The 13,736-nt window shown below is 38.3% G+C and overlaps 1 long non-coding RNA gene and 1 pseudogene across 1 annotated transcript; both read left to right on the forward strand.

Moving 5' to 3' along the window:
* The first annotated feature begins 236 nt into the window (after nt 1–236).
* Nucleotides 237–10,723, forward strand: LOC125397488 (uncharacterized). Its single transcript, XR_014997184.2, has 4 exons — nt 237–423; nt 9,272–9,405; nt 9,785–9,900; nt 10,564–10,723. It is a non-coding gene; the product is annotated as an uncharacterized LOC125397488 (long non-coding RNA).
* LOC148119690 (mediator of RNA polymerase II transcription subunit 27 pseudogene) lies at nt 7,034–8,808 on the forward strand (annotated as a pseudogene).
* Nucleotides 10,724–13,736: the final 3,013 nt, after the last annotated feature.

Consider the following 13,736-nt stretch of genomic DNA (forward strand, 5'->3'; position numbering starts at 1 on the left):
CTCCATTCAAGCTTATCCAGAGACACAAAAAGGAGAATTTCTACAAACAACAGGACACAAACACAGCACATAATTCTAGTAGCCTGAGTTTAGTTAGGTTTCTGAGAAGGCAGTGTGCAAGCCACTTTCACTGAAAGTGCTCGTAATTGAGCTGCTGGAAAACAGTGTAATAGTCAGAGACCAAAGTCTGCAGCTGAACCAACAAGCAGCTTGAGCCCATGAGGTACAGACAAGTGTCCTTAGCAGAAAAGAATAAATTGAAATCCGTTTACTAATGCACTTGGAGAAAAACAACCCTACACACCACAAATATTTCAATGAAAAAAGACACCTGGTGAAGAATATTGCTCCAAAACATTCACAAGCGTGCATAAGGACTGAATTCTGCAATCTGAAACCCAAACAAGAAAAGACCAAACAACTGTGAGTTTGGGGCATGCTAGAAATAGAAATAGCCTTATTCTCTATACCTTTGAGACCCTGGGTGGTAAATATAATCAAGTGAGGTTACATCTGGAATTTTAAATTTTTACTTTTGCTTATTTCAGGTTTTGACAGACATAAATTATTTGACAATCATTCAAGAGCAAACAATTATGTTATGGGACAGACAGGATATTTCTAAGAGTTTTCCCCCATGTCACTGAGTACAATGATATATAAACTCTTAGTAGAGGCTGTTTTATAATGAAATTATTTAAAGAGCCACCTGTTGTCAAAAGTGGGGACTCCATTGGCAGTGCACTTCTATAAACTGCAACAGATCTGGAAAAAGTCCCACAAAGATGGAACATTGTTTGTGTGGTTTAATCCATGTGGGATATCAGAACTATAGTAGAAAAGATTCCAAATATGTGACAATAGGAAGTTCTTTACATTGAAACTGCAGGAAAATCAAAAGATAAAGTGTTATACCTTATATCTACTTCAGAAAATTTCTAAGATCCTGGGAGTGTTCATTTATTAATCTTGTATTTTGATATTTCTTATTCAGAGAATAGTGCTCTTCTGCTCTGCCCTGATATACATGTTGATTTCTGTGCTCCATGATGCACCTCTCCTTATGAGTCTATGACAGGGTGTATATTGCTCACCGAAAAGTATTTTAATTTATCTTGAAGGAAGAATACCAAATACATATAGTATCCTGTAGATACAACTCAATAATTCCTTGTAGCATACATTTTGATGTGCTTTGGCAGTGCTGGTTTTTCAAATGGTATCACATGGGAAAAATTCCTGAAATCTCTCAATTCCCCTGGATGAAATTCAATAGGTTGTATATAAATTTGCTTTCAAAACCATTCATCCAATAATATGTGTATTATTGGAGAGTAACCATTGTGAATGAAATTATTCTACTCCATTGACTTTGATATATGCTTGACACTCTTACATCTTCAAACCACCTTAAAACTTTAGGAATGCGAATCACCTTAAAATGCCAAACAGTAAAACAATCTATTAGAAAACCTAAATCGCTCCCCTGCTATCACCTTGAATACACATTTTCCAATCCAATTTTCAGGTTGTGTTTCTGAAGTGGTAGCCACTGAGATTATGGTCTGTTACTAAAAGTAGAACAATTTGGAAGGTTTCTGAGAGAAGAGTAGTACAACCTTGTGCTTCATTCATGTCTTCATCTCATAATGAAAAAACAAGAGACTTAGAAGAGTGCAAACATTGCCCTGTCGTGCAACTAAGGTAGCCCCCAAATCTATAGGCTTTTGTTTATTTTGTGTTCAAGGTTGATGTTTTGTGTCATCATTTTACCACACACAGCACAGCCCTCATGAGATATCATTGCTGATGGTGACCACAGCGGTGTCCCCTCCTTTAGAGTGGCCTCTGCAGCCGCAATACTTTCTTTATGGGTGAAAGTCTGCAGCCTAGGCTGAGATACATAGGCTTGAGATACATGACTACCCCAGCTAGGATTTTAGGCAAATCCCCTGCCTTCCTATAGCTGCAGCTTTCTTATTTGATAAAATGGAGATTCTAATCTCACCAAACTTATGGTTTATAGAAAGAATCAAACAAGACTCTGGAACATAAAACAAATTCCCTATGTTTCAGAATAATTACCCTCCCTAGTTTTGATAAACATAAGTGGAATTAAATTTTAACACTGAGACTTCCAACTTCTCATTTTTAGCCAAGAAGGTTCAGTTGCAGAGAAAAGATCCAAAAATAATTCCAGGAAGCGTACTTGTCTTTTTTTTTAAGTGCCCAGTCCTATCAGATATATAAACTGGAAATCAAAGTCTTTTCCCAAAGATATAAATTATTTCCGGTATCAATATAGCTATCTTTCTTTGTGACATTGTGCAGACAGAGATTTGAGAGGTCTTTAGGGAACTCATTTGTGGCCTCTAAACTCTATAATCTCAGTTTATCTCACAGATAGAAATTCAAGGAGAAAAGAAAGTCACCCTTGGATTTGGATTTGTTGAATACCAGTAGCAACAAGTAAAAGATTTCTTCAAGATGGGTTTCCCCAGAAACAGATATGAGAAAAAGAGGGGTTTTTTGTTTGTTTGTTTGTTTGTTCGTTTGTTTGCAGACGACCACAAAGGGCATCATCCAGTAGGGAGATAAACAGAGAGACCAGCATGTAGAGGAAGTGTATGATCAAGCAGGCTGTTCTGTAAGTAACTGGAGCTTAGTTTATTTGTTTATTTGAGAAACCAGTACAAATCACAACTGGTTTTTATCACATGTGACAAACCAAAAACCTAAGATATTGACAAAAACTTGATTACTATCATATCTTAGGAGATTTAAATGGTATCATCAACCATTCCAAGCATGGGTATAAAAGAAGTCACATGACTGTTTACTGCAGTAGAATGATGTTGGCACGAATAATGAGTATAGAGGGAATATGACTGATGATCACTACTGTATGTCTCATGATAGTAAGAGTAACCACCCATAAATCATGAAACTGAAAAGTCATATTTACTCAATGAAATGTCCTTAAAGAAGTAAAGTGACAAGCTATTTTACATCCTCAGGCCACGGTAAATAGGCCTCAGGCACCTTTCAGCACATGAAGAGGCACATGCAAAATTCCCACCATTCCAGTCTCATCTCACTCTTTATATTTAAATGTGGTCTGTTATAAGTCATTTCAAAACACAACAGACCATCATCTCTGTGGTGCCTGCTCTTCACTCCGTACACAAGGACAAGATGTTTATGAAGTTGATGGAGCCATCAACAATCAAGACTTGGCTCACTTCATGTTTTCATTTATCAAAAATCACGTGGGCAGTCACAGAAGGATAATATGGGTGGAAAGCGAACGATATACGGAAAATTAGCCTGAATCGAGCTTGAAGTTCAGAGTCAGTTCAGATTATTACTCTGGCATATGCTTTCACTTGGGACCAGAATGAAGGGTGGGAAATTTCAAAATTACCCAACATGTTTTCTTATTGTAATTGGAAAGAAGTCTAGTGATTGTTTTTCTTTTCTTTTCCCACTTAACAGCCAGTTGTATGTGTTGCTCGGTTGAAACCGCACATTAAAAACTTCAGACATTGTTTGGGGCTATCATGCTTTTTCACCCAGACTAATTAACCTTAAGATATAACACACATTGAATCATTTCGAATTGTTTACATGTCATAATATGTAGCAACATAATTGCAATGACCTTTTAATATGCTCAGTTAAGACATTAAATAAAGGAGGCCTGTTAAAGATAGCTTATCAAAAACTTTTCATGTAATAGAGTATCGGTGATCTACTATGATTTTCTGACATACATATGCCACATACACACGCCTCACATGGTGGGCCAGGCCAGAACACTAGAATATTAACATCAGCCTTACCTGATTAACACCTCCCAATAGCAGTCTGGTTGGAGAAGTACAATGCCCTCCCCCCCGACAATATTTAATTCTTTCCTATGTGGTTGCAGCCGCGCAACACACACACATCTGGCTTCTAAGTGGGAAAAGAAAACAAAACAAAAGAAAACAAAAAACATTAGGTCTTTTTCCAGTTATAGTAAGAGAACATGAAACATGGTGGTATATATATAATTTTCTTTTATATCCCACTTCTGATATAAAGGTCCTGGAAACTTTGAAGGATCTAGAGTTCTAAGAGAGGCCCCTGCTTGTTAATGAGTTGAGTTACCTGATGGAAGGCCATCCCATGGTTGCTTTAGAATGAGGTTGAATCAGGGAATAACCAAGGCATGAGTAGAGGGTTGGAATGTTCTGCCAAACCCATCAGTCTCTGGGGAGGGGAGCCCTGCTTAAGACTGAACTGATTGCCAACTGACTGTGAACAAATAATTCATGCCTAAATATTTTGAATTTTAAGGAAAAGAAATCAAAAGGGAGTGGATTTGGGAGGATGGGGTGTTCTGATAGTCGAACACATGGAGGTTCCTGGGATGTGGTACTTCAGGGGAAACATGGAAGCTTTGCAGCCCTTTCCACATCCTTTGCCATGTGCGTCTCTTCCATCCACCTGTGCCCTTGAGATGTGCATTACCGTGGAAGATAAGTAGTTTCCTGATTTCTGTGAATCGCTCTAGTAAACTTATTATACCTAAACAGGTGGCCAGGAACTTCGGGGTTTAGTCAAGGAGTTAGAGACCCATGCTTGTGACTGTGGTATTAATTGGTGGGGGATTATTGGAGGCTGAGCCTTGACTTTGTGGGGTACAAAATTATCTCTAAGTAGAAAGCACAGAACTAAATCAAATTAGGGGACACAGAGCTGCTGTTCATTGATGGGGAGAAATCTTCGTGTATGTTTTAGTAACCAATGAGCACAGCTGTTTTATAGAACTAACTGAACTGTTTAAATTTTCTATACCTTTACTATAAAGAGATAACCTTTAGACAAGGATATATGGAAGAAATGTTTAATGTACAGTTACAGTGATTGCTATATTAGCAATATATTTGGAGACATTTTCTTTTTTTTTTTGGTATGCACTGGTGCAATAGGAATGGCTACCTAAACTATTAAAAGCATACCTGTAAAAGTATCACACTCTCTTCATCTGGACATTAAGGAGGAAACCCTTTTATAGAGATGAATCTGACCAAGATTGTGTTTTGATTGATTGTTTATAGATTAACACAGCAAAGTGGATAGGAACTTTGAAGATTGCAATCAGTTAATGGGCTGTTAGAATATTAGCTACTAAATATTTGATAAATGAGTAAGTAATCAACCAGAAAATATTTAAGTCCTTTGTTTTAACTTAAATATAAATGGAAATATTATTAACTGGAGATCGGCAAGGTATGGCTTATATACTGGATCCAATCTACCATCTGGTTTTGGAAGCAAAGATTTTGGAATGTTAGCTGAGTTGCTTTACATATTATTTACTGCAGTTTTTAATATGACAGTGGCAAGATTTGAGTAATCATGACAGAGACTAATGGCCTCTAAGTCTAAAATGTTCATTGCATGGCCTTTTACACACACACACACACACACACACACACACACACACACAAGTGTACCTTAATTTTAGCTGTGTGACTTGTATTTATTTATTTATTTTTTGTTCTGTTATTTTCTTTTTGGTACAAAGTGTGCCTGACGTTCAACCAAATAGGACACAGATGTTGGCCTCATTGCCATGTACATATGTTAGCATTCCCTCATGATGATCACTCCAGCTTCTTCCTTCCTATAAATAAATGCTATTAGCCACAAGAGAAATTGGTGGAACAAAATCTAGCATTGTTAGGAAACCATGGTGATTATACAATTTTAGGTACTACTTTTACAGATTAGAAAAATGAGACCCAAGTACGTTGAGTAGTTTTCCCACATGTACCCAACTTGGGCCACTGGAAAGGGCACTATTTCTCCTAATGAAAATCCCAGAAAACCCTTCTGAGTCAAAGTTATATTAACTTTGTCTCATTAGTCTTCTGTGCTTAGTAAATTCAGTTACCTAATGGTTATCAAATTTCGGTGTGTATAAATATTATAGGACTTATTAAAAATGAATTAGTCTTAGTCCCTCATTTCCTTGATGTTGCTGATACAATGAGCCTAGAATGACCCTCAAGAAGCTGCATTTCTAATAAGTTTTCTGAGTGATAATAATAATTCTAGTTCAGAGGTGACACTTAAAAGTCTCCTCGAATAAAGCTGGGAATGATCAATTTTTGTCCCTCTTATGTGCTGGGACTTTTGGTACTTTAAGGCCAGCTCAGTCATTAGCTATTCACCATTTAACAGTATAATAATCATAAAGACCTTACATTAGTCTCTTTCAAGGGGATTGATTCCTTTACAATACTACAAAGTATCAATTAAGTAAAAGAAAACAACATACACAAACAAGCCTTAGTTATAACAGGTGAAGGAAGCAAAGACGATCAGACAGCAGAAGGCAGAATTATCAGCAAGCATAGGTGAGAAGGTGAAATGCCTGTGAATCCAGATGTTTAGTCTCAGCACTTTCCGATGCCTGAACTGAAGCTTCACAAGTTCATCAAATGCTTTCTTCTCCCATCGTGTAAATCTGAATTAGTTATGAGTAGTTTAGTGCAAACATTCACGACAGAAAAAACTGCATTGAAGAGCACAATTGGCTTTGTGACCAAACAGTCCCAAAATGCTACTATTGGTCACAAGCTCCTTTTACAGCATAAGAACAAAATTACATTAAACATATCATTAAACAAACCAGAAATAAGACAAAAAATGCTAAGTTCCCTTTATTTTTAGTGACTAAGAAAACTAATAGAATAGAGGCTTATTTTTCTTGGATGTTTTGTGATTTAAGTTGTTTTGCCTTTTTCTTGGGAGAAAAGTGGGTATCTGAGCTCAAAAGATAAAGTTTGACTGGGAAGTGGTGAGCCAATATAATTCACACCCCACCCTCACACCAGTCATCAGTAAACACAATTGGAGTGATTTTCTGCAAGAAAAAGCCCTCAAAACTCAAGACTTGGAAAATTTAAACCTGATGTTTTTCATTCCTTCCAATTCTCCTCTGTTGCAACACTTGATTCTCTCCTCCGCATCTGTGCCCATGGATGGCCCTGTGGTCTCTCTGGCTGTCTGGGATAAGGAGGCCCAGGTAGGGCTTGCCTGATTCCGAGATCACCCTACCCCTCCTCTTCTACCCTGAGCTGCTCGCTCGCTCTCTTGCATGTGTTCTATCTCTCACCGAATGTTCTTACGTCTGTCAAAGTTATCATCATTCTCTGCTCACATAGCTTAAAACTTCAGAGTGAATCCTGCCAACTTCTTTTCGCTCCTCAAATCCACCCTGTTCCCAATTCTCTCAATTCCTCTTTATAATGGCTTTTCCATCTGTCTCCTACATTGCACTCTCTTCCCATCTGCCCCCCTCTGCCCACTGCAAACCCTTCCAAGTTCATAATGATGCAGAGCACAGTCGTACGCAGAGACCTGGAATTTCTCCCAATAGCCCCCAGGTCTCTTACCTTTTAGCTGAATATATTGATTTGATTTTTCCTAAGTCACGAGCCTCAATTATATAATGTCATTTCTAGCATAGTGATAATAACACTGAACCATAAGTTGTTGAATAAAATATACACACATGATTTAGAATAGTGTCAGGCATGCAATAAAGTGCCCCTTAGATAGTGACTATCTAAGATATCACTTGAGTGGCTGTAACCACAAGGTAGTTATTCGAAGCATTGGAGTGAATCTGAAGGCCTCTTTTGCAGGCCATTGGTGTCACTGAAGCACTCTGCCCCAATAGGAGTAGGGTGTTAGACAACCTGAAGGATGGCAGGCACAAAAGACAATGAAAAAGCAGAAGAAAGGCTTCATCGTGCACTTCCAGGATAACTTTCATTCGATCAACCAGGAACTCAAGAAGCTGGAACATCTTAGCAACTTGGTAGACAAGCCATCAGAGAATCCACTATTCACAACTCTGGGCTGTTAAGCCAGGATTTTGTGAAGGACAAAACTCTTATAGCCAACTTCTGCACACATACAAATGGTCCAAGAAACCACAGTACCACGCAGGCCTAGCATCTGGCCCTTTGAGTCAACAGCCCTGGAAGAGCTCTGCAAAGCAGATGGACTTGTCTGCCAAGCATTGACTGGAGGCTCAGCCCATCACTCTGGCTCTATGGCCTCAATGCAAAAATGATGTGATCAGTCACATTGATACGATGTTTCTGGAAATGTTCATCCACTTCTCCAGACCCAGCAACACTTCTGCAAAGCTTCTGAGGACCTTAGGAAAGCAGGTGGAAGTGATCATCATCGTGGGGAGCTGTGCACCAGTTGCCCAGCACTGAAGGGGTGTGATGAGAACGTCTGCACAGAAGATGGCAAGCTTGACATGTGGCCCAAATGCAACTATCAAGAATTCCAGAAGATGACAGACCATGCCACCACTGCCTGGATCCACTATCACCCACCCAAGGTGCCAGACATTGTGTTCAGGCAAGCCCTTTGTGGGAGGCTGCATAAAGCTGTTTCAGGCCCATGCCAAGGCTACAGGGAGTTTTTGCAAGATGACTTTCCACCTGGACATGGAGAGACTTCTGAGCTCTGGAAACCTTCCAAACACCTGCCAGCAGTGACCGCGGCCCAGCAATTGTCCTGCTCACAGCCCCGACACCTTTCCACAGATGTCTGTGGGGCATTCTCCTTCTCCCCAACCCTGCAGGCAAAGCTGCCACCTGTTAGCTGTGCATCACAGAACGATCTGCCACATGATATTCTTCCGCGTGTGTCAGCATCCCTGTGAGTTGCCGCCCCTCCCCTATCTGGGTCTATTGTTTTCTTGAGCTGACTGGAATGAGTCCTTTATTCTTCATGTTGGGGTTGCTTGACTGAGTTTTGTAACTTATTTTTGCAAACAATAGTTTTTTTGTACTCTGAAAAGAGAGTTATCACATGAAAGGGGGTTCCTATATAGTATCAGTTTTCATATGCCATATATATGTATATATATATATATTTACACTAATAGCATATAATATTTTATCTCATAAGTATTGTTTCAAAAGTGCCACCAACTCTGGATGCATCCTGCTTTTGAGAATGAAAGTTCGGACCTTCTGGTACAGGTCAGGGCACACTGTCACTGTTCAGAAAGGAAATGACTGTGAATCCTTAATATCTCATCATACTTTTGGTGGGTGTTCTAGGTGTACAAAAATGCCAATACTTATTGCTTAGCATTTATTGCAGCTGTGTTTGCAGCCAGGAGCCTTGGAGGGTTAGACGGTGATTTCAAGGCAAAGACTAGTCCTTGTTTCCATTTGCTACACAGTGATGAGCTCCCAAGCTCTGTGACCCTTAGCTGTGATACAAATCCTCTGCATGGGGAGCAACTGCTTGAACTCCATGAGGCACAGAGACAAAGGGAGCTGACAGATATTCTGATGGTGTATGGCTTGTTCTATGGTCAGTAATAAATTCCCTTTCCTCTAACACAGAAACCTTGTATATTCTGGGGAAGCAATAAATAGTAACATATTTGTGTCTCCATTCCCTCTAGTTTCCAAGACAAAGAAGAGAGTAGTTTGAAAGATAAATAGGAAGTCTATTCTGGTATATAAATCATAAGTGTTTTTTGCTTCCCATATATGTTTTAGTACTTTGTATAATCAGAAAACTACTCTAAATTGTGTGTATTTATTTGTATGTGCATAAGTATATATACACACAAATATATATTTTATATAGTTATATACATATATCATTGCATACATAATCTCAGGAAGTTCTTACATGCCTCAGGAAGTTCCTGAAACTGACAAGATTCATAATTGTCCTCCCTAAGGTTATATAATCATTGATGCCTGTTGGGGAGAGGAAATCCTCCAACCTTTCAAAATGCTTGCATGCTCTGCAGAAAACTCCAGGATGCAGGTTTTGTTCATCATTACCCAGACTGAGGTAGGGTCTCCAGTGATGCAGGTGACTTTGTGTCCTCCATGTTTCTGTAAATAACCCAATGAACACATTGGTTTTTCAAGTTGAAATTTGGACTTCTTAGGTTGGTCTTTCATTGATGTCCTTTCTGATGAATATACATCTGCTAACATCTCCCTAGGTAACATCTCATATAAATACAGTAAGAACAGTGATAGCCTGGGGTCACCTACTTCTATTAAACAATTATCTTGACCACATTAAAACATGCCTTAATGTGTGGGAAGCTTTTGGCACACACATTGGGAAAGAATGGCTTGAGATGGGTTTTTTCTTAAGCCTACAGATTTTTCTGCTTTAACCCAATTCTCCAGGGCATTAGAGTCTCGTGGTTAGGCAATATCCCTCTGCTGTATCTAATTCACAGACCAGAACAAATCATGACCACATTTTCAAAGACAAGAAGCGTAAGTTTTCTCTGAGTTCCATGTCAATAGGTCAGAGGAACCCCAGATATCTCCTAGAATTACCCCACCCCTTTAATTGTGAATTTACAACTGTTTAATAGGTGATACAATTGGTTCAAAGTTTAGTATCAAAATTAGGTAGCATTTTTACATTTTTAACCCAGAAAATAAGCATCTATAAAATTTACTATTTGAAATACATTCCATTCTCTTTTTCAAGATCTCATTTTGGCATCGTTGGTGATGAGAAGGCAGCAAGAACTGGTTCGGGAAACAGATCACCCTACGAATTATGGAACAAGCTGGTGGATTCTCTTTCATTGACCTTTCTCACACTGAACTGCACTCACCCAGAATAAAGTGCCTAAAACTTGTCTGCAGTTATGGGATGTATTTGGTTTTGATTTGGGTGTTTTCTTATTTCATCTTGGGAATTTTTATAACAATATTGTTGCCTACACAAGGTCTGAACAGTACTCATATCAATAGACATGTTAATTCAGAAGGAGAATTCTCCCAGCGTTCCATCCCTAGACCAAGAGTTATAGGCAACCATAACTGCTGAGAGAGAAAAAGAGAGCAAGAGGTGGGGGGGGAATTTAAACAGCTCAAACTCTCTCGGGGATTAGTCCCCTAATTGTTTATCCATTACAAAGTAGTCCTAAAATCCTGTATGCACAAGCCACACTTAATGGACTCAGCACATTGTATTTATAGATGAATATATTTATACATAATATATATTTATGACATGTATCATAATATAAAAAGTGCATCAATTTAAGAGGTTGTGAGTGAAAGGATGCATGGGAGGGCTTGAAAGGAGGGAGCATGAGAGGGGTTGGAGGGGGACAGGAAAGGGGGAAATGATGTAATTATATTTTAATTTCAAAATTTTTAATTTCAAAAAAGTTAAATTCCAAGGAATCCAAGGCAATTAGGAACCCAACCTTGAAGCACATGGTATTGCCTAATTGCCTTCTCTGTCACAGATCTTTCAGAGGAAATACTGTACTCAGGATTTGAATTTCTGTTAAAGGAATTTTTTTCCCCTGCAGATGTCTCCCTGCATGAGAAATCTGAGCAATAAATCTTATGTGTTGCTGATTTAAAATTCAGTTTAACTGGATTTCGCACTCTTACTCAATAAATCTAGCAGTGCTTTTCTCCCAAATGTGGACCTTGGCAAACAAAAATCCCCATTTCTCTGTTCCTCTAATTAAATGGAAGACATTGCTAGGTGCATCTTTTATCCCCCTCCCGATTTTAAGAAATATGATCTTTGAATGTTCTCTAGACTGATATTTTTCAGAATATCATCAGTGATCACTAAATTAAATAACTTAGTACTTATTAAGATGTCTCTTCATGGGTGCCTCCTATGTCCTTCTTAGTGGCCATGTTCTCAGGCTCCCAGGAGACTCTGATGCACTGATAATAGGAACAAAATGACACCACCAGTTTGAACCTCAGCTAAATCCCGATGTGTCTTCACTACAAATCTATTGCTTTGGGCAATGACCTCAACCAAGTGAGTCATTGAGAAAAAAACTGAGATTTCATAGAACTGAGAGACAATTGATCTTTAAAGCAAACTGTTAGTTGCAATAACTATTGGTTCCCAACACATTTCCAGAAATTATCAAAATTTTTACTTATTTAACAGAGTTTGAATTTTAAAAAAGTCATGGAAAGTATAATTTTTAGCCCTCCAAATAATCTTCCCCAAGTGGTTGTTGGTTTGCTCATTTTCAGACTCAGCCCTAAAGATGACCTATCATTTGCAGCAATTAAATGGGTTTTAAGTTTTGTTTGGTTTCTGTGGAATAGGGACTTGAACTCAAGGCCTTGTATACATGAGGCAATCACTTTACCACTGAACTACATCACATTGACTGCAATGTTTTTACATTATTGGGTCTTCAAAAGTCTATCCTAACTGAAAATATTGCTTTGCATGATATGGAATCCAGACAGATTTAAGCTTTTGTGTGATTTAACAAAAATTTATTATCAGTGAGGTGATGGTGGCACACCCTTTAATGCCAGCACTCAGGAGACAGAGGCAGGTGGATATCTGATTATGAGGCCAGCCTGGTCTACATAGTGAGTTCCAGAACAGCCAAGGCTACACAGAGAATCCCTGTCTTGAAAAATCAAAACAAGAAAAAATTTATAAATATTGGTATATGATGAAATTTTGAAAGCTATTCTAGATAATGAACAGTTTTTCCCTTGCAAAATATTAACCTCTTCTATTGCTTCCTCATCTGGACAGTAATACAATGTCATAGGTTTGAGGTATATTTTAGTTAATTTTATACCTCTGTGATAAAACTTCATGACCATGGCAGTTTATTAAAGAATGGATTTACTTGAGCGTATAGCTCCTGAAGGTGAGGGCCCATAATGGTATAATGCTACACGTGGTGACTGGAGCTAAAAGGTGAAAGCTGTGGCCTGGTTTTATACTATGGACTGAAAACACAGAGCGCAAAGTAGGAATGGTTATGACTTTTGAAACCTCAAAGTCTATCCCCAGCAACATACTCTCCTCCAGCAAGTTCACACCTCTTAAACTTAATCAAACAGTGTCACCAACGGGGAACCAAGTATTCAAACATCTGAACCTATAAGGGGCATTTGCAATAAAATATCACAAAGGAAATCATTTTTTTATTTTCAAAAGATTCATAATATCTTTAATTATGTGTATATGTGTAGCAGCATGCATTTGTGTGTGGGTGCTTGGGGAGGCCAGGGCAATGATCTTTCTGGAGCTAGACTTACAGGCAATTAACTATAAGCCACTCGACAGGAAGCTGGTTCTTCTGCAAGAGAAGTATGCCCTCTTTACTACTGAGGCATCTCTCCATCCCCATGAAGGTATTCTAAATGATGAGTATGAAGAAGGTGGCATTGCTGCTTGTCCTATGTACATAAAAATGCTTAGCAAGTATGAGCTATTATTAATCTTTACTATCATTTTGTTGTTTCTAAAACCATCCTTTCAATTATACAAGGAAAATTTCCAAAAGGTATGTAATGAGGGAAGTATTAGGTTTTCCTAATTTTAAATTCTGTATTGTAATCTGTTGTTAATCTGAAATTCAAACTAGTTAAATTTTTATTTGTTACGTGTGGCAATCTTCTTCTGATATCCCTAATTTTTTGTTTCTCTAATCAAACTGAAGACATTTAAAACCAAACTTGCAGCACAATGCTATGACTGACAGGAAGTCAAGCTGTAAATCCTCCCTTTCATTCCCTGACATCTACAAAATTTTAACTCTACCAAAGATATTTTAACATAGTCCCAAGCTTTTGATGTAATAAACACATGTATGGAAGAAGCAAGTGATTTAATGGACTGTGTTTCTCCCACATAGTAAG

Source organism: Myodes glareolus, chromosome 15, assembly GCF_982192425.1.
Source record: "Myodes glareolus chromosome 15, mMyoGla1.1, whole genome shotgun sequence".
Taxonomy (NCBI): domain Eukaryota; kingdom Metazoa; phylum Chordata; class Mammalia; order Rodentia; family Cricetidae; genus Myodes; species Myodes glareolus.